At 33.8% G+C, this 23,065-nt stretch overlaps 1 non-coding gene and 1 pseudogene across 1 annotated transcript; one reads left to right on the forward strand and one right to left on the reverse strand.

Annotated features, from left to right (window-relative positions):
- LOC113708185 (MADS-box protein SOC1-like) overlaps window positions 1–18,963 on the forward strand; it is a 30,538-nt pseudogene extending 11,575 nt beyond the window's left edge.
- LOC113709165 (small nucleolar RNA R71) lies at window positions 6,460–6,566 on the reverse strand. Its single transcript, XR_003452587.1, has one exon. It is a non-coding gene; the product is annotated as a small nucleolar RNA R71 (small nucleolar RNA).
- Window positions 18,964–23,065: the final 4,102 nt, after the last annotated feature.

A 23,065-nucleotide genomic window follows, 5' to 3' on the forward strand; every position in this document is an offset into this window, starting at 1 on the left:
GATGACAGTCAACCCCTCCTTACTGTGTCGGTGATTAGGGTACGCCCGTTAATCACTACTTTAATTGAGAAATAATGTTAGGTACGCCCGTCAGATTTAATTACTCAATTGCCTTACTTATTAGAGAAACCCTATTCAAATCAAATAACGCACTACTAGGGTTATTTCAGATTAACCCGCGTATCTCCTTGACACAAACATAATCATGCCAGTTGTCACTAATTTAAGGCAATTAAATAATTACGGATTTAATGCCCTAATTGACAATAGATTATCGAGTTAACTAATTATCCGGATCCAAGACAATCAATTAATTAAATAATCATAAATACTGCAATCAAGGGATATGCAAATACCAATAAATAAAAGAAAAAAATAAAATTAAATCGATTTTACAATTTTTAGACGAAAGCTTCCGTTGTTTCTTGACTAGAGTAAGGAAATTAGTTCATATTTAATGCAAAAAACCCATGCAAAAGTGTAGAGAAAGCTGCGGCTATTATCCTTGATCGAGGGAGTTCACTCCATTCGAACAAAAGGAATAATAGCAAGTTTTCCGAGAATGACTAATTGAATAATACTTGTCTTGACATACGGAGAAGGAAAAGCTACTTGAGCCCACAAGGAAAAGTCAAAAAAAAGCTAAGCTAAAAAGTCATCCGCCATTGTTTCCTCTATTTCCTATCTAATGCTAATGTCTAAGTCTATTTTTTTTCTTGCGGCGGCTCCCAAGGGAAAGGAACACACCTCGTCCTCGGTTCCACCGTTGCCAAAAGAAAGGGCAAAAGTTTTTTCCTTTTCCAAAATTGCCCCTTGGATTTCTTTTCTGTCAAATTGGCACTTGTTATCATATTTTCGTTCTAATCCCTAAAATAAATGCAAAATATTAAAAGTGAGTAGAATCTAACAATTAATCCACATCGGGTCAGGTAATAGGAAAAATTAATAATAAAATGAATGATAAAATTGCACCCTATCAGTTTTGGTGGCTTTTGATTTTCATAGAATTTTTCAGAAGTTTCAATACATTCAATAAAGCTACTAATAGTATTGTTTTCAACTTTATATAAGCTAAAATAGTAAGTTGATACATTGAAATAACTTAAATTTAAACTAAAAACTATAATTAGCTTATTTTAAGTAATCCAAAGAAAGCTTTAAAAGGTAAAATGAATGTACATACATATGTATCGGTGTTACGGACTATTTTGTGGTACCTTGAAGGCATGAAGCAACCCCAACATGAATGGCATATTTGCTTATACATGTTAGTGTCAAGTTTTTTGTTAAGTATAGAAAGTTTTTTCCTAGTTATGATGAAGTTTTTTGGGTGATAAATGGACATATCATGTCATTCACAACAAGACTTGCTCGCTGCAAAAGCCCACTTCCTATCTTTTAAAAAAGGGAGAATTGTAATTTTGATCCTCATTCTATCGCTCAAGTGTTAAACTATTTTCCAATCTATTTTGCAAAGTAAATATAACTTTATCTAATTTTATGCAAAAGTAGGCAATTGACTGATTCCTTCCAATTTCTAATGGAATTATGGCATGTGCAATCACATCCTAGCACTTAAATTTTTTTTTTACCTTTACTCCAAAAACTCCAACACTTAAAACAGACTAACTAATATCGGTTGAAAAGAAAAACTAGGGGACTATGTTGCAATTTTGAAAACTTACTCTTCTTCCCCAAATGAACCAGAGAAGTGCTGCTGCCTTGCTTCCATCCACCGGCAAGCCACCGGAAACTAGGAACTAAAGAAGTACGGCAAGAAAATTTTACAATTTTCTGCAGTTACGTTCTTTGGCTCATTATAGAGCTTGCTTTGTTGGGTTTTTCTTGGTTTAATCTAACATTGAAGGATTATCCTACTGCTTTAGAAAACATTGATTTCGGATACAAAGTAATCTCGAACCGGTGGTTCTTAATGTGGTTCTAGTGCAAAGATCAAGCAATTGGAACCCTTTGAAATGTTCTCCGAAAAGGGTGCTGGTTAGAAACTTGTCATCAAAAGAGAGGAGTCATTGGAACTTAGAGAATGACGAGCTTCGGAATGAGGTGATGGGTGAGAAGATTATTGAAAGATAAATTTTCCAGTATGAGAGTAGGAAAGGTAGTAATAATGGTGGTGGTGGTGGTGTAATTGGGGGGTGCTTTGGAAGAAAGAGGTATTCTGGGCTATGGATTTGCTGAACTAGAGTTTTTTTTTCTACATATATATTTTTTAAATTACAAGCTTCTTGTGACAATTGATGCTCGTGCAAAAGCTTTTAAGGACAAATATTTCCCATCAAATGTAGAGGCCATTAAAGGTAGGATTATAGATGACCTTTTGCGTTTGAAAAATCTGTGTTAAACTAATTGCTGGCATTGACAAACAGAAAACCAAGGGAAAATCAAAATATTCTGGTTCTCGTCTCGCTGATGTTTCAGCCAACAGAAAGGATAGTTTAGTTGGAGTCGTACTGAAGATTTTGGGGGAACCCAGCAAAGGGGATGGTGTGTCAAGTCTTCAGTTCTGAATGAAGTTAAACCAAGTTATATTGGTATTTAGTTTCCAAATTTTTTGGGTGTCTTGTTTGTTTAATTGCTATATTAATTTAGGAAATCTCAAATCTATTCCAAATAAGTTTTGATTTATAATTGTGTCTCTTTAGGAATCTTTACAGTCTATAAATACTACTAGTTTAATGTATTATTTCTTGAAGGGGGAGTGGAGTTGAATGTTGAAGAGTACGTTTGAGGAAAAGTCTCATAATTGAGTTGTGAGTTGTCGTGAGTGAAATATTATGGCTTGATATTATTATTATTAGGTTTTGAGTTAATTAAATTATTGAGTATTTATTGTGTATTTATTCTTTTCATCTTTCTAGATATTTTTATATGTGCTAAAGTGGCTTCTGCTGTGCGTGATTTTTTATGTGCCAACAAGTTCATAGGCAGTGGAGTTAATGGAGCTTTGTTGAATTACTTTACTTGCGGATATTTCTCCAAGTATGGAATTTCAGTAGCTAAGCTTCCTAAGCTGCGGAAGCAAGCTATCAGAAGGTACAAATCTTTTGTTTCAGTTGCTCTTCGATCAAATATTGGAGAAGGAGACTATGTTTCAGAAATTGCAGCATAAGTCCTCCAGTTTTCCTTCTTAGTTGATATTAGTCTGTTTTAAGTGCTCAATTTTTGAGTTAAAAAAAGTTTTTTTAAGCGTTGGCATGTGATTGCCCGTATCATCATTCTGTTAGAAATTGAAAAGAATCCGTCAATTGCCCATTTTTGCACAAAATTGAATAGATTGGGGGCTATATTTACTTTGCAAAATAGATTAGGAACTAGTTCCACATATGAGTGATAGATTAGAGATCAACATTACAGTTCTCCTAACAAACAAAACTTAGCATTCAATTCTTGTTAGGCACCATAGCATTTTCCCCACGGTAGGTATATGCACATACACATTTGTATCTGGAATTTCATAGGATTTGGGTCTTGCTGAATGGAAACTGAATCAAATCATTGATTGCTTTTTTGTCATTACATAAATGATTTATTTCCCTTTGACCTCATCGAGTCTCGTGGCTCCCTCAGATGCTTTTAGTGCCACAACTACAATAGAATGCTACCAGAAGAATATCAAGAATTTATGGCCGACCAAAACAATGGCTCTAGAGCATTCACAGGTCAGAAACTGATCAGCATATTCCAGTATATTTTTTCCATATATGTTTTGCAGCTGCAGTTGCTAGTGGATAAGGCTATAACTGTTTTTCCCTTGCCATTCTTATTATAGAGAATGATCATGGAAGCAGTAGCAACTGTATCTTTTTAAGACAGTATAGCTAAATATGTTCATGTAGAAAGTTTCGTATTTAGAAAATTATTCTTCTTCCTTTTTCCCCCTGATTAGACATATGTGCCTTTGGCATCTCCTTTTCACTAAAGAGTGGTTGTGCTATATGTGTTTACCATTTGTGTGATGTTTATCTCATTTTCTTTTTAGTGTAGAATGTCATCTGGTTGGTTTTTATGCACCATTTTCACTGTGAAATTACCCTTTGAATTTTCTTTGAATAGCGGGTACCGAGGTTCAATTGTGCCCTGGTACTGATAAGTGAATATTTAACGTATATTTTGTATAATTTTGGCATGAACTTTTGGTATGTTTTGAGAAGATTAAAGCTATATTTGAACTCTATTGGTGATAATTGCTAAAATATTGTTTAAATGTTCAAAATTTGATAAATAAGTGGATTAATGTATTATTTTTGTGAAATTGTGAAGGATAGTGTCATACGAAAGTCATGCTTGAGATGAAGGAAATGTAAGGATCGTCCGGAGGATAAAATACAAAGAAACTAGGAGCAAAAATAAAGAAAAAAAGGAAAAAAGTGAAAAACTGAAATTGATTAGCACGGATCCGAGGATCTGTGTGAATAAGGGGCAATCCGAACCCTCGTCTGTACTTCTGGAGCAGTGCATCCGAGGTCATACGATCCGAGCTCTGATCCATAAGAGAAACGCCTCGGATCAACCTTTATACGTGCTCGGATCGGTCTTCACCCCTCGGATCTGAGACTCGAATCTGTCTCTCTCATCTGCAAGTGACACAGCCATTTTTTCTCACTTTTTACACAACTTTCCAGCTATCTTGGGACAGAAAAATTAGTGGCACATGCTTCTACAACAGAAGGGAAGACAAAATAAGTTGTTGACAAAGGAAGTAAAATATCTTTTGACTTCCTTTACAAAATTTGGGTGGTTGAAATCATGAATAAAGAAAATAAAAAGGCATTTCCACCACCTTTTATGCAGAGACACAATTGAGAAGCAGGGGAGGAGCATACGTAGCTAGTTTTTCTTCTTGTAACAAGTTTTTCTCTAGCTAGAAGTTCTTGAAGAAGCACTTGGAGTTTTTACTTGAAATCATCTTGTGCAAGAACATAACAGGAATTTAAGGGTTTCACCATCAATTAGCTAAGCTTTCCTTAATCTTTCTTGTACTTGTACTTTATGATATTTTGCTTTAATAAACTTGTGAGTTTGATTGTTATATCATTCATGAGTAGTTAAACTTCTTAATCTAGAGAGTAGATGAAACTTATAGTTAAATGATATGAATTGAATGTGATTTACACTTGTTATATCTTGTATTAACTTGTCTATTTGTGCAGTTGTGATTACTTGTTATTGATTGATCACCAATAGCATGTTTATAGTTGTTATTGTTCAATGAGAATTGGTAGTAACAATGGAAATACATGAGTAAAGCTTAAGTTGTATGTTCATGAAAATAGAGATACATTTAAGTGTATTATTTAGCATTTCATGAAAGAAAACAGAGTAGAACTATTATTTCACCATGAAAATAGGGAAAACTGAACTACTTTAGGCCATTTTATAGTGAGAATAAGACTTGGTAATATTGAAAATGAATCTCTAGTTAAATAAGAATAATAACAAGAGGTAAATCCATTCATTTGCATTGTTTATGCCATAATGGAATTTACATCCCTAGATTCATTCTTGAGTAAAATTTCTCCATTTGCTAAGTTAGATTTGTAGATAAGATTTGTAGTCAATAGCAATATAATTTCTCTGCTAAATTTCATTCATAAGTCTAAATAATAGAAAAAGTAAGGACCTAGTAATTGGTTAATTTGCTCCTTATGGGATCGAGCTGATACATATCCTACATTACAAATTTGGCCTGTATACTTGCAGTTTAACGGATATAAAATCAGATTTAAACTTATATTGATATAAAAATCCCGTCAAATTTTTGGCGCCGTTGCCGGGGAGCGGCAATATTAGGGTCTAATCATCTCTATTAATTTAGATATTTTCATTATTTTTATTCAAGTTGTTTATAGTTGATTTTAACAATTAAAACTACAAAATTTTTCTTATTTTTATTTGTAGTGTATGCACCGATCAAATCGAGAAGTTGCATCTTTCGATCCTGAAATTGAGATGACACTACGGAGACAAAGGAGGAATACACCGCATCAAGAGGAACAAGAGGTTTGGCAGCCGATAAAAGAAATCTTGATAGAATTACCATTACAAGAAAAAATGGCGAAAAATGAACCAAATAGGCGAATTCTACGAGATTTTACTTTACCAGAAACACAAGGTTCTCAAACTAGCATCGTAAGGCCAACGGTAAATGCTAATAATTTTGAAATTAAACCATCACTAATTCAAATGGTACAACAATCTCAATATGGAAGTTATGCTACCGAAGATCCAAATTCTCACTTATCAATATTTCTTGAAATCTGTGATATAATTAAATTTAATGGTGTTAGTGATGATACAATTAAACTTCGATTGTTTCCATTTTCACTAAGGGACAAGGCCAAGGTTTGGCTACAATCTCATCCTTTGAACACTTTTACTACTTGGGTTAAATTAGCTAAGATTTTTCTCAATAAATTCTTTCCACCTGGAAAAACTGCTAGACTAAGAATGGATATAACTAGTTTCTCTCAACAGGAAGGAGAGACATTGTACGAACCTTGGGAGCGCTATCGGAAATTACAACGAAAATGTCTTCATCATGGTTTACCAGATTAGCTAGTGGTTCAAACATTTTACAATGGTCTCACCTATCTAACAAAGACGCATGTAGATGCGGCAGCGGGAGGAGCATTGATGGGAAAGACAACCGAGGAAGCTCAACAATTGATTGAAGAAATGGGTGCTAACAACTACCAATGGGCCAACGAATGAGGTAATACGAGAAGAACCGCAGGTATGCTTGAAGTAGATACTTTGAATATGTTAAGTGTAAAGATGGATAATGTGGTTAAGATGCTTAATAGGCATGTTGGTTCTAACTCTAATCAAGGAGTAGTTGTTGCATATTGTACTACTTGCGGCGGAGATTATGATAATTCTATATGTTCTAGCAGCGAACAGGTTCAATATCTTAACAATTACAACCATCAACCCAAAACAATCCATACTTCAATACCTATAATCCAAGATGGCGTAATCACCCAAATTTTGGATGGAAGGATCAAAGAAACCAACAAAGACCAGTTAATCACCTTGATTTTTAACCAAAACAACCACTTCTGGAGTCCAAACCAACTTGAAAATTGGCAATTGAAAAGCCGACAAATGTATCAAATGATAAAATTGAAAAATTAGCCAGTGCCACTACTCAACGGTTTGAAAGAATTGAAGGAATGATGGACCAACTCATCAATATGTATCGAAATGTCGAAGTCCAATTGGGGCAAATAGCTAATGCGGTCAACAATCGCAACAAAAGGGACTTACCTAGCAAGATTGAGGTGAATCCAAGGGAACATGTGAAAGTCATAACCCTCCGTAGTGGTAAGGAAGTAGGGGAGAAACTTGTAGTTGAAAGTGAAAGAGAATTTGAAAAAAGAGGAAATAAGCAGTTGAGTGAATTAGGAGAAGAAGACAAGAAAATCAAAGGGAAAGAAAAGATGGAAGAAAATGAATCACAAATTGGAAATACAACACCAATTCCTCCACCGGTGTCATTTCCACAAAGATTGAAGCCTTTGAGAAATGACAAAGAATTTAAGAAGTTTGTCAACATTTTCAAATAATTACATATTAACATTCCTTTTGTTGATGTTATTTGGTAAATTCCTTCATACACAAAGTTTCTCAAGGAGATAATGACTAAGAAAAGAAAGTTAGTAGATAGTGAGACAATTGTATTAACGGAAGAATATAGTGTCATTATACAAAATAAATTGCCACCAAAGTTAAAAGATCCAGGGAGTTTTATAGTTCCTTGCACTATTGGTAATGTTGAATTCTCTAAAGCACTTTGTGACCTTGGTGCGAATGTTTCATTGATTCCTTTAACTGTGATTAAGTAATTGGGGTTGAAAGAGTTAAAGCGTACTGACATTTCATTGCAATTGACTGACAGGTCTATTAGACATCCAATGGGTATATTGGAGAATGTGCTCATTAAAGTACAAAAATTTATTATTCCTGTTGATTTTGTTGTTTTAGATATGGAGAAAGATGTCAATGTACCTATTATACTTGGTAGACCATTTCTGGTCACTGCAGGTACAATAATAGATATTAAACGTGATAAGTTCAAGTTCCAAATTGGTGAAGAGGAAGTGGAGTTTGATTTGAGTAAAGTGGGGAAATATCCCTCTTTTACCGACCATGTTTATTCTATTGACATATGTGATGAATTGGCATTAGAGATGAGTCAAGTTAATCTTAATGATGATTCTCTTGAACTTTATCTTAATAGTGTAGGTTTACAAGAGGAACAAGTTCAAGAAATGACTAAATTTTTGTAGGCACAAGTTCCTTACAAAAGGAGAAATACGTATGAGGAGTTAGGACTGAGCAAAGGATTACCTTCACCATTGTGTGAGCAAGCTCCACGGTTTGAGTTTAAGCCACTGCTTAAATACCTCAAATATGCATTTCTTGGAAAAAAAGAGACATTGCCGATAATTGTAAATTCTGCACTAGATGAGAAATAATTTGGCAAGCTCTTACGTGTTTTGAGAAAACATTTAAAGGCTATAAGGTGGATGATTTTTGATATCAAAGGAATCAGTCCAACTATTTATATGCACCGGATTTTGTTAGAAGAAAATTCTAATCCGGTTATTGAAACTCAAAGGAGGTTAAATCTAAACATGAAAGAAGTGGTAAGAGTAGAGATTCTTAAATGGCTGGATGCAGGTATAATTTTTTCAATTTCTGATAATGTTTGAATTTCTTCTATTCATGTAGTGCCAAAGAAATGGGAGATAACCATAGTACGTGATAAAAATAATGAAATAATTCCCTCTAAAGTTGTAGTTGGGTGGCAAGTTTATATAGATTATAGAAAACTGAATACAGCCACTAGAAACGATCATTTCCTTCTTCCTTTTCTTGATCAAATAGTAGAAAGATTGATCGGATATGAATTTAATTTTTTTTAGATGGTTTTTCAGAATACAATCAAATAATCATTGCACCGGAAGATCAAGAGAAGATCACACTCAGTTGTCCTAACAGCACTTTTGCATTTTGAAAAATGCCTTTTGGATTGTGCAATACACCGGCTACCTTCCAACGATGCATGATGACAATTTTCTCTGATTTTAATGAGAAAATTATGAAAATCTTCATGGATGATTTTTCTATATTTGGATCTACTTATGATCATTGTCTTAACAATTTATATCTAATTTTACAGAGATGTGAAGAAACAAACCTTGTACTCAATTGGAAAAAATGTCACTTCATGATTTGTGAGGGTATTGTTGTAGGCCACAAAATTTCTTCAGAAGGTATTGAGATAGATCAAGTCAAGATAGAGGTTATTGAGAGAATGACTCCACCTACCAATGTGAAAAGCATTCGCAACTTTCTTGGACACGTGGGATTTTATCGGCGATTTATTAAGGATTTTTTCAAAATTGCTAAACCTTTATGTGAATTACTTGCAAAAGATGTTCCTTTTTACTTTAATGATGAGTGCTTATTTGCTTTCAATAGGTTAAAGAGGGAACTTGTCTCCGCACATATAATAGCATCACTGGATTGGAGCTTACCATTCGAATTGATGTATGATGCAAGTGATTTTGCAGTTGGAATTGTTCTTGGGCAAAAACATGATAAGGGATTTCATGTCATTTATTATGCAAGTAAAATGCTAAACAAAGCCCAAATTAACTATGCAACAATAGAGAAGGAGTTGCTAGCAGTGATATTTGCATTGGATAACTTTAGATCATACTTAGTAGGATCTAAAGTTATCATTTATACCGACCATGCAGCACTCAAATATCTCTTAAATAAGAAAAATGCAAAATCTCGACTAATTCGATGGATTTTATTATTGCACGAATTTGATTTGGAGATCAAAAATAAAAAAAGAATTCGAGAACTTAGTCGCTGATCATCTTTCTAGACTGGAGAACATGCCTTAAGAAGATCATTCATCCATTAAAGAAGAATTTTCAGATGAGTTTTTAATGACAATTTATAAGTCACCATGATATGCTGATCTAGTTAACTTTGTAGCTAGTAGAGTGATACCAAGTGATTTGAATTCTCACCAAAGGAAAAAGTTCTTAAATGATGCTAAACATTATTTTTGGGAGGAACCGTTCTTTTACAAATATTGTGCAGATGAAATAATTAGAAGATGTGTTTCGGAAGAAGAGGTATATAGTATTTTAATGCATTGTTATACTCTTGAAACAAGAGATCATTTTAGTACAACTAAAACCATAGCAAAGATATGGCAATCTGAATTTTAGTGGCCTACTATGTACCGAGATGTTAGAAATTGGGTTAAAAGCTATGATCAATGCCAAAGAACTGGCAATATCTCAAGAAAGAATGAAATGCTTCTGACTACATATTTGAAAGTTGAGTTATTTGACGTTTGAGGCATTGATTTTATGGGACCATTTCCTAACTCATATAATAATAAGTACATCCTTTTAGCAGTTGATTATGTCTCTAAATGGGTGGAGGCCATTCCTTCACAAACTAATGATACTAAAGTTGTGTTTAAATTCCTTAAACGGAACATATTTTGTAGGTTTGGAGTTCCAAAGGCAATAATAAGCGATGAAGGTAAGCATTTTTGTAATAAAATTATTGACACTTTGTTGCTTAAATGTGGATGCAGGCATAAAAAGTCACTTCCCTATCATTCTCAAACCAATAGTCAAGTGGAGTTGGCCAATCGGGAAATCAAAATTATTTTAGAGAAAACTGTAAATCGATCGAAAAAGAATTGGTCAAACAAGCTTGAAGATACTTTGTGGGCGTATAGAACGGCATTTAAAACGCCGTTGGGAATGTCTCCATATAAGTTTGTTTATGAAAAAACGTGTCATTTACCCGTAGAAATAGAACATAGAACTTATTGGGCTATTAAGGCTCTTAATTTTGATTTTAAACCTGTAGGTGAAAAGAAAATGCTCGAGTTGAGCGAATTGGAAGAATTGCGATTGACCTCGTATGAGAATGCCAAGATTTACAAAGAAAAAGTAAAATTTTGGCATGACAAACATATTTTTCCTAAGCATTTTGAAGAAGGGCAAAAGGTGTTATTGTTTAATTCAAGACTTAAATTATTTTCGAGAAAACTTAAGTCTCGATGGTCCGGACCATTTGAAGTAGTTAGCACATTTCCTTATGGTGCGGTGGAAATAAAAGGAGAAAATGGTGCCCCATTCAAAGTGAATGGTTAAAGATTGAAACCTTATTTGGCTGGAAAAAAGGTTCCTAAAAAAGTGATTTACTCCTTAGGAAACACAATGGAGAGTTAAAGAAGCTATAGGAGAGTCGAGCTTAACGACTTTAAACAAAACGCTTGTTGGGAGGCAACCCAATAATAATATTGTAGTTGTGTTTTTTTTTTTTTGAATTTCTTAAATTTTGGTGTGATGTAATTGACTAATTATATGTATTTCACTTGTTTATAGGAGGTACCGAGTTTCAACATCGATATTGGAGGTGCATTTGAAGAAAAAGCGAAAAAAGGGAAGTTTTCTTACCAAATTGTGTTTTAAATGTTTAGAATCCCATTCATATATGTAATGTGCATTTCAAGTATATTCAAGTGAGTTTCGGTGATAACATGTTCATAAATACTCATGGACTCATTTGATGTGTATTTAATGCTCAAAGGTGCCATTTTGCTATAAAAGTACAAAAATGATCAAAGAATCTCACCCCTCGATTTGCAATAGATGTGTTTGATGTGTTTTGAGAAATTGGATTTAGTTTTATGGTATATTACACTTGCATGGAGGGTTAAATTTGATAAAAAGATTGTCCAAGGTGTAAATTGGAATTGGCTTGAAGAGGGAGAAAAAGTTTGAAAAATTGCAGTTTCTGCAATTAATGCAAAAATGTGATGATCCGAGCTCGGATCCGAAAACCCAGAACGGATACGACCTCGGATCTCTTGAACATCAAAGGCGAAATTGGAGATCCAACCTCGGATCCGAAATTGTTCAACAAGATCCGATGGCTTGTCTGTGATTCTGAGGACACGAATACGAGCCCCCAGGATCCGAGCCATGTTCGTAAAGACTCGAGTTCAGATCTTGTATTTTGAAAATTTCACAAAACGAATACGACCTCGGATCCAACAAAATCCAGTTGGATCCGAGGTTCGGATAAACTTCTAGTGTAGCGGATCCGAGCCCTGTTGGATCCGAAGCCTTCCAAAACTGATCCGACCTCATATCGGTTCGCGATAAAAAAGAAACCGAGGCCTCGTTTCCTCATTTTCCAATGTTTCCTATTCATATTACACCGAAACCCTACACCCTCTCTTCTAATCTCCCATTTTTACCATTAATCCTCTAATCTTTTACCACAAAACATCCCTAAGACTCTTGTGAGCTTAAACCCTCAACAATTTTGAATCAAAAACATCAATTTGAGGGAATTTAATCATCACAAAGGAAATTAGGGCCATCTGAAATTCTTCAATTTTGAGTCGAATTTGGGGCAGTTTCTTTTTCATTTCTGCATCACTATCATCCTCCAATATCACTCTATACATTTGAGGTACAGATTTTCAGTTTTATTTTAAGTTTTACATTTTGAAATTTTTGATTTTTTTTTCGATTTTTCTTGATATTTGGGAATTTCTCATATGTTGAAATTTCTTGTTATAATTGTGCTACATTGTGTTAGAAAATGTTGTTATAACTATTTTTATACATAGTTTTGAGAAAGCATGTTAAATCTTTTGCTTGAACATTTCTTGTTTTTATAGATAATTGGCACTCATTAAGAACAATTGGAGCTCATTAGTTTGTACTTTGATAATGTGTATAGCCAAGTGATGCGTAATTCTTTGATAAAATCTTGAGATAATTGGCATGTGCATCCGAGAAGTAATGATATTGCTTTTTTAATAGTCCTTTTTACTTTGAAATTATATTCTATTGTTGAAATATGCATCAATTCCCAAGAGATTGGACTTTTTAATGAGATTCTAACTGAAATATGATGTTCAATTGTTGAAAATGGAATATTCAAGCCATCTGTTGAGAGTGTGGATTGAAATTGATATTATACATGTGCATTTGTATTTGAAATGGTTTAAGTAGAAACTTTGATTGTTTTTTGGTACATTTTGGCAGGGAGTTTAGCTCTTTTTCAAGGGAAAACTTTGTCGAAATTTTCTTAAATTCCTATTTAACATGTGTGAGCAAGTTTATATTGTTTCTAATGAATATTCATCTCGTTTGTGTATAGGTACTATGGCTCGCACAAGAAGGACTCGTATTCGTACTCCTACACCTTCTTCGAGCGAGGAACGAACTCCTTCATCTGAGGAGTCACCAGTGGAAGAATTCCCTTCGCCTTAGTCCCCACCTCGTTCTCGCCGGAAGACTGCATCTACTAGTAGAGACGAGCCGTCCCTAGACTATGATACCATGCGATTCACTTCGCTCGACAATCAACAGTGGTACGAGACCAATTTAGACAAAGAAATCATCATTGAAAAACACTTGGCACCGGAAGTGGACGACCACTACAAGATCTTCACGGTATTCAAGCGGCTTGGATGGGAGGATATTCTACAGTTGCCCAATCATTACTATCCCAATCTGGTCCAAGAATTCTACGCCAATGTAAAAGAGAAACATAGCCACAGTGGCAACTTCACCGTCTCTTGGGTTCGAGGCAAGAGAGTGGCTCTCACTCGGTATAAAGTCGCTCAAATCGCCAAACTCAAGAACGAAAGAGAAGATGTCAAATTAACCAAAGAATTCAAGGCACGTGTCCCATGGCAAGTGGGAGAAGCAGTGGCACGTCTTAAGGGTCAGTACTGTGAGCGAGACAGTTCGAAAAAGCTCACCGTATATGCCGACTCCTTCGAACATAGATACCACCTGATCTTCTATCTCTTCGCCTTTAATGTGGTACCAAAACGGAGTGGAAAATGGGAGTTCCGTAATAGTGACGTATACTTCCTAGATAAGATGATACATGGTATGGGTGGGCAGCTTACTGGAATTCCTCTGTCCAGCATCATCATCAATTACATGCGGACCATAGCTCGCATGAGAGCTGGTGAAACTTGTTTTGGGTTCCCTCGCCTGCTCTCCCTTATTTTTGAGAAGTTCAAGGTTCCTCTTCGAGTCGAGTAAGCGATTGTTACTAGGTCCGCTGAGGAGGTCAATGCCTCGATACTCAAATCTTTGGGTATCCCTACGGACTTTGGAGCTTCTTTGGTGCAGGACATTGGAGAAGCATCGATTTCCGTTCAGCCTCCACCTCACACTGAACCACAACAGGAAGCTCAAGAGACGGAGGCGCAGCAGACTCTCCCTCCTCCCATTCTACAACCACCTCCTCTGCCGCGCTCCAAGTGGCAAGAAGTTTTTAATGCCATATGTTGCATGGAGACGAGGGTAATGGAGCTAATCGATCAAACGGAACGGCTGATGACGGAGCAATTAGACAGACATGATCGCCGGCTTCGGGTGATTGAGGATCATTTCAGCATCCGCCGGTCACCTACTCCGACGCCTCATCATGAGGAGGGGCATATTGGTACATCACATGGTTCTCATGGAGCTGAGAAGGCCATAGAACCCTCGTTCCGAGCAGCCATGAAGATCCTTAGTTGATTACATCTTTGTTTCTTTATTTTTCTTTTATTGTGTTCGGTTTAAACCTTGTAGTTTTCATTTGGATTATCTTGTGCCACTTATGTTTCTTCGTACCTTTTGTTTCATTTTTGGACAGAATTCGGATGTTCGTGAGGATTAGTGGCTTCAAATTGCATCACCACTTGTTTTGAGGGAAGTACTAGTTTCTTTTACCTTCCTCTACAATGAGGACATTGTCAATTTTAAGTGTGGGGGAAGGATTACTTTATCTTATGGGTGATTGTGTCTTGAAATGCATGATTTTAATTGATTATGGTTTGAGAATATTGGAATCATATTTGAAAATATTGTCATGTGATTAATTTTCTTGAAATTGAGGCTATTGACAAGGAGTTTTGTCCATTTATATGAGGAAAGTCTGTCAAAATTTTTCTAAAATATCTTTCAATATTTCATTCCGCTTTTGCAATAAATGGCCAAAATGTTCAATTTTAAGTATCTAATTCTTCCATTGGATAAAATGTTATATGTATTTTGGGAAGGTTTAGTCCTCATTGGCTTGGAACTAATTATTATGCAATTAGAATTTTTATATTTTAGAAAGTATATTCGGCTAAATAAGAAAAATTATGCTTAGAATTTTGCATGTTTAATGATATTTCTCATTTTTACTTAATTTTATAAATAAGTGATTAATTATAGTCAAGACAATGCCAGATTCATCTTTTAATTATGCTCAGAGGGAAAAGAAAAATATATATATATTATTAATTTTCTACTCCAATGATTCACATACTGAGTAACCGGGGGTTAGCATCTACAAATATCAACATTCGCGTAAAAAGGTATTGAAATTAAGAGTATGCTTCGCAATTTGAATAAGTGAAATGTTGAGTAATCGGGAATCTTCACCTAAAAGTGTCGATTTTCGCGTAAAAAGGCGTTTTCACTATTTAAATAAAATGAAGTGTGAATAAATTCCTCTTAATTATTAAATTTTGATGGTTATAGGATGAGGAAGGCCATAGAATTGACTATGTGATTTACTTATTTGTGGAATTAGGATAGAATGAGAGATTGAGTTGAATTTGTTAAAATTAAGGCATAATTATTTTTCTTTAACTGAATATGATGAGTATTTAGTGTAATCTGAGAAATGGCATAATGATTGGTTTCTAAGTTTTGAGAAATTAAATTTGACAAAAGTATGTATATTGTTTTATCTCTTCAATCATTGTAGTAAGTTATATGTGAACATTGCTTGAGGACAAGCAATGATTCAAGTGTGGGGGAATTTGATAAGTGAATATTTAACGTATATTTTGTACAAGTTTAACATGAACTTTTGGTATGTTTTGAGAAAATTAAAGTTATATTTGAACTCTTTTGGTGATAATTGCTAAAATATTGTTTAAATATTCAAAACTTGGTAAATAAGTGGATTAATGTGTTAATTTTGTGAAATTGTGAAAGATAGTGTCATATGAAAGTCATGCTCGAAATGAAGGAAATGTAAGGATCGTCCGGAGGATAAAGTACAAAGAAACTAGGGCAAAATAAAGAAAAAAAGGGAAAAAGTGAAAAATTGAAATTGATTAGCGCGGATCCGAGCTCGGATCCGTGTAAACAAGGGGCAATCTGAGCCCTCATCTGTACTTCTGAAGCAGTGCATCCGAGGTCATACGATCCGAGCTCGGATCCATAAGAGAAAGGCCTCGGATCAACCTTTATACGAGCTCGGATCGGTCTTCATCCCTCGGATCCGAGGTTCAGATCTGTTTCTCTCATCTGCAAGTGGCACAGCCTTTTTTTCTCACTTTTCACACAATTTTCGAGCTATCTTGGGAGAGAAAAATCGGTGGCACATGCTTCTGCAACAAAAGGAAAGACAAAATGAGTTGTTGACAAAGGAAGTAAGATATCTTTTGATTTCCTTTACAAAATTTGGGTGGTTGAAATCATGAAGGAAGAAAAAAAAAGGCCTTTCCGCCACCTTCTATGTAGAGACACAATTGAGAAGCAGGGGGGGAGCATACGTAGCTAGTTTTTCTTCCTGTAACAAGTTTCTCTCTAGCTAGGAGTTCTTGAAGAAGCGTTTGGAGTTTTCACTTGAAATTATCTTGTACAACAACATAGCAGGAATTTGAGGGCTTCACCATCAATTAGCTAAGCTTTCCTTTATCTTTCTTGTACTTATACTTTATGATGTTTTGCATTAATAAACTTGTGAGTTTGATTGTTATATCATTCATGAGTAGCTAAACTTCTTAATCTAGGGAGTAGATGAAACTTATGGCTAAATGATATGAATTGAATGTGATTTACACTTGTTATATCTTGTATTAACTTGTCTATTTGTGCAATTGTGATTACTTGTTATTGATTGATCACCAATAGCATGTTTATAGTTGTTATTGTTCAATGAAAATTGGTAGTAACAATGGAAACACATGAGTAGGACTTAAGTTGTATGTTCATGAAAATAGAGATACACTTAAGTGGATTATTTAGCATTTCATGAAAGAAAACAGAGTAGAACTATTATTTCACCATGAAAATAGGGAAAACTGAACTACCCTAGGCCATTTCATCGTGAGAATGAGACTTGGTAATATTGGAAATGAACCTCTAGTTAAACAAGAATAATAACAAGAGGAAAATCCATTCATTTGTGTTGTTTATGCCATAAGTGGAATCTATATCCCTAGATTCATTCTTGAGTGAAATTTCTCCATTTGCATTTAGCATTTGCTAAGTTAGATTTGTAGATCAGATTTGTAGTCAATAGCAATATAATTTCTCTGCTAAACCTCATTCATAAGTCTAAATAAATGAGAAAGCAAGGACCTAGTAGTTGGTTAATTTGCTCCTTGTGGGATTGACCCGATACATACCCTACATTACAATTTTGGCCTGTATACTTGCAGTTTAAAGGGTATAAAATCGGATTTAAACTTGCATTGATATAAAAATCCCGTCAGGTACCAATAGTTAGCTGCATGAAAGCCTCTGAATTGCGTTCAAAATCCAAAATAAGCATTTTCTTGGTATTCACTCTCATGATTTCTGGGAATGACAGTCAAGATCCTTCTGAACTATGATTGAACAACAGTAACGTCTTACATTCACTTCATTTCTTGATTCTGGCAATCTCATTCAAGATCATGGATGCTTATCCTGATTTCAGTGCCAACTGATTCTTTGACTTAAAGAATCTTGTCCACGAATTTATTCTGCTACATCTTTTGATTCATGCTGAGCTTACTCGTATTTGTGCAGTATTTCGAAGAAGAGGTAGCAATCCTGAGAAATAAAGTTCAGCTTCTTGAAGAAACTAAACGGTTGTATTATCCTAACATTGACACATTTGTTTTAAGCACAACGTACTCGTCCTTATCGTATAACAACATGAATTTCTTACAGTTTTTTGTGATGAAAAAACAACATAGTTTTTGTATGTTGCAGAAAGTTCTTGAGAGATGGTTTAGATGCCTTCTCTTTGGATGAATTGCAACAGATAGAAGATCAGTTGGAGAAAAGTTTAAGCATTTATGTTTTGCAATAGGCATCAATCTCTAAAATGATTCGATCAAAATGTAGAATTTGATGGTCAAAATCGAATGGTCAATCCTCCTACAGAGCCTATTGTTTTGGGAGCGAATTTATCAGCTGAAAGAAGAGGTGAAATACGCATTTGAAGGTTTAGGAGTTGCTTACTCTTTGATTGGCATTTTGATCAGGAATAAAGTTTAAGCATTTCGTGTTAATTGGCACGGTCAACCTTCTTTGCATGCCTCCTAATTCAGGAGAAATTTCTCAAGAAGGAAAATGCGGAATTGCAGGAAAAGGCAGGTTATTCTTGTTACTCATAACGTTATTAATTTATATATACCCTAGAATGACCTTTGATGTTGGATTGTTATGGATAATGGAAGTTAGTAAATTCATTATTTTTTTTCAATAAAATACCCAAATTGTTTTTAAGGTACTCAATGTAAGGGTAAACTTGAAAAAGGAAAAAGAAAAAAAAAAGATAAGGTCTAAAACTACAATTCTCCATTTCAAATTCATATTTTGTACAAGTTTTAATGGTAATAGTAAAGTAATAAAATCATCAAATGTTGAGGATTTAAAATGAAGGGGTTTAAGATTTAGATCGCAAAAGTATTACTATCATTATTGTTTAGTTTGTGCAGGCCAAATCTATTTATTTAGTAACTTATTTTTGTTTGAGAAAATGAATTTGCAGTATGAAGAGCAATGATTGAAACTATCGGTTAGTCAATAATTCTTACTGCTGAGACAAGCAAAGAAGTTGAAAATGCAACTGTTTATTAGACCTCCCGATATTTAACCCTGTCCAAAAAAGGGAAAAATGAACAATTATCAGTCTACTTGATTTGGTATGATTTGTTTTTCTTCACTTCCTTTGTAGTTTATCTTTTCGTTTTGTAAGAAATATGTATTATCGGATAAAACAAAGTGGTGTATGGCTACGTGCTCTTTGATTATTAAATCCTATTGGCCTACTGCGTTATTATCCCGTCAAAGCATTTTTTGTGGAATTATCATTAAAATGATCAAAATATAGTAGCGCTAAAATTTGTGTCATAGAATAAGGGACGCAATGTTTTATAAAGAAAAAAGTTATCGAATAAATAAGTACAAGATTAGGGCAGACATTGGTGGAGGCTTTAAAGGCCACGTTATATTTTGTCTTCTTCTCATTTTATAATTTCTTAAATTTAAAACTTGTTCCACAATTAAGTAGTTCAATCTTCTCTAGTAACTACTATCATATTCCCCCGTCATTAGCCACTCCAATGAATGAGAAAAGAAACCACGTTATATCTTTTAGTTTCCAATTAAAAGAGAGGATATGAAAAAGTTACTGCTTACTCTTGTATCATTGTTATTGTCATGTTTTAACTTTATTGATGTTCCAAAATAAAAATTACCATTTCAATTTTAACACAAGCTTTCCAATTTTGCCATTTGAAAAAGTAACTTCTTAAAATTCCAATGCATCTATTAAGAGAATATTTTAAATTCAAATGATGCATATGTAACTTCATGAATACTATTTTATTTAGACATAATGATTATCATATTTTCATAAAAAGTTAGATTCTTAAAAAAGAACTCTAATATTCGGATGAAGGGGGTATATGAGAGATGCTTTTATGATACAAGGAGCAAATTACCTGGGTAGTTATTAAACTTTTTAAATAGTAAATATTTGGCTACTTAATTATTAATAGCATGTTTTACCCACTGAACTATTAAACATGTAAATATTGGGTCATTCCATCTAATTTGACCATTAACTCTTCTAGATTTAGGGATCCACACGATTCATGAAACATACTATTAATAATTAAATTTGGCAAAGTTAATGGTGAAATCAAACAGAATGAGTCAAAATTTACACTTTTAATAGTGCAATAGATAAAAATATACTATTAATAGTTGAATTGCCAAACCTTGACTATTTGAATTGCCAAAACTAGACTATTTGAAAAGTTTAGTGGTTACTTGGGTAATTTGCTCATGATACAAGATGTTGGATGCTTATTTCATTAGGATTAGATGTTGATAGGCTCACTGGCAAATAAAAGAAAAAGGGCGATAAAATAAATTGCATTATATTTACTTAAGATATCAAAATTATATCCTTTTGAAGAATAGATTTTACCTACCACTACAAGAAATTTGGCCTTTTGTGACAACATTCACTGTGACAATACAGAAACTTGTCACAATTGAAGTCTTTCGTGACAAAAATAAAAATTGTCATTATTGATCGTATGTTCACCCGTCAACAGTGACAATAAGGAATAAGTCGTCACAGTATGGCTGGCGCGCAACTGTGCAGTTGGCGGGAGATGACCATTGTGACGACTGGAAAAGACGTTGTCACTGTAGGACCAACTTCAGTGACAACGTTTTAATATCGTCACAATATGGTGATACGTTCTAAATTAGTGACAACGAGTTGTCGTCACTGTACAATGCGTTTATTCTCATCCCACTTTCACTAATTCTGCTATGTCACCCTAATATTTTTAATATGGCCCATATGTTGTAAATAAATTTTATTAATTCTAGTAGGACACCCTAACTTTTGCTTTTTGATCCCATATGTACCACCTTAAAATTTTCAATATGGCCCATGTGTTATAAACAAATTTTATTAATTCTACTATGACACCCTAACTTTTGCATTTTGACCCCACATACCGCCTTAATTTTTTCAATATGGCTTATATGTTGTAAATAAATTTTATTCATTCCACTATGACACCCTAACTTTTACATTTTAGCCCCATATACCACCTTAATTTTTCGATATGGCCCATGTGTTGTAAATAAATTTTAATAATTCTACTATATGACACCATAACTATTACATTTTAGCCCGATATGCCACCCTAATTTTTTGTATATAGCCCATATGCTGTAAGTAAATTTAATTAATTATGTTATTTCGCTGAACTTTTATATTTTAGGTCCGTATTTGGTAAACTAATCTTATTAATCTACCATGACACCTTATCTTTTGCAATTTAGCCTCGTATCTGATAAAGAAAGGCTTTATTAATTCTATTATGACACCCTACACTTTTACACTTTAAGTTGTGTTCATTATTAGCAAAATGAGGAAGGTATTGTAAAAAGCAATGTTTACCTATTTTTTAATTATTCCAAACGTAACTAATACCTAGTTATAAAGTTAAAAAATATCATGAATTCATTATTTAGTTCTCTTGAAAACATATGGAAAATTACTGATTAACATAGTGTGAAAATAATAGTAGAGAATAATAAAATTTAATATGAAATTAAGTAAAAATCTTGACAATTGCATAACTGGAGTTTGTTATGTATTACAATATACAATAATCAAATTGGAACTATAGTTTATGAATCAATACTTGTATCAAATAGATTTAGTGTTTCATGCATGTATTAGTAAACCATTTTGGTTATTTGATCAACTAAACATATTGTTTGGTCTTGTCAGACCACAATTCGTGCATAATTGATAAAATTATTAAATTGATATAAAAAATATTTGCATTAAAAGATCTTTTTTTGAATCATAAACATATTTTTAATAAGCGTTTTAGTTTTTGAACATTATTTTTGGTAGAGATCCTAATGTTGAGATGCCTTGAATCAATTTTGTCGACCTTCGCCGAACTGTTCACTTGTTTGGTTGCATCTGTCATAACTGTTTGGATCAAGAGTTTTTGGAGTGTTTTTCAAAAATTAGTTTTTCGAATATAATAAAAATTTTTAAAAGGTACACTAAAAAATAATCTATAAATTAATTTAAATTTTTGTAAAATTTTCAAAAATATAATAAAAATTTTCAAAAATTAGTTTTTCGAATATAATAAAAATTTTTAAAAAGTACACTAAAAGATAATCTATAAATTAATTTAAATTTTTGTAAAAGTTTAAAAAATATCTCTAAAAATATTTTAGAAACTCTTCTATTCTTAAATATTCCAAAATATTTTCTAAAAATATTTCAAAATATACTCTGAAAATTCTGCTACTGCAAAGTTTTTCAAAAATACCCCCAAAAATAGGTAATCCAAATGTAGCAAATGTTAGTAGAAAAAGAAAAAATCTAAAAATACTAAATTTTTATATTCCAAAGTTTTAATACAACTTGTGAACTAAAAAAGCTTAAAATAATAACTATGTTAATTGCGCAAAGATTGGGAAAAGAAAAAGAGATAGAAGGCGTTATTTCTATAAAAAAAGGTTCAACAATTTAGAGAGAGAAGGCGTTCTTTTTTAATGTGCAATAGTGGAAGCGGGAATCTGAAAATTGAAGGAGTAGAGGCGGGGTTCTAAATTAAGCAAAAACGACGTCGTTTGAAGTTGATTTGTAAGAAAAGCACTCAACAACACTTAGCCAAATTTCAGACAAAACTCATTTCCCTCTTTCTTTGCCTTCGGACACCATCTTCTTCTCCTTCTCTCCACTGGGATCACTAAATTGTGCTACCCAAACTGAAATTGCAGCTTTAGTAGGTAGCAGATAGCAAATATCCCTAAGTTAAGCCACCATTTGCATCCCTAAATTGAGCTACCGAAACTGATAGGGCAGCTTTAGTAGAGTAGGAGATAACAAATATCCCTAGTTCATCACGGCATTTGACCATGAATTTTGGGGAAATGCCAGAGTTTGAAGACTGAATCAGAAGGAAAAGAAGACCTAAGGTTAAGACGGCATAATTTGAGGTAAAAATTGTCAATATTTTCCATCTATTTTCGAACAGTTCTGTCTAATTTAGGTCGTGTGCGCTGAATGTTGAGTTGTGAGAGTGAAACGAAGTGGAAGGGAGGGTTGATTCTGGGTCGCCCTTACTTTATTCTATTGTCTATAGATGCATGACGGATTTTATTTCATCAAGGACGAAATTTACATTGTTGTCTAT

The sequence above is a fragment of the Coffea arabica genome, chromosome 9c (genome assembly GCF_036785885.1).
Source record: "Coffea arabica cultivar ET-39 chromosome 9c, Coffea Arabica ET-39 HiFi, whole genome shotgun sequence".
Taxonomy (NCBI): Eukaryota; Viridiplantae; Streptophyta; class Magnoliopsida; order Gentianales; family Rubiaceae; genus Coffea; species Coffea arabica.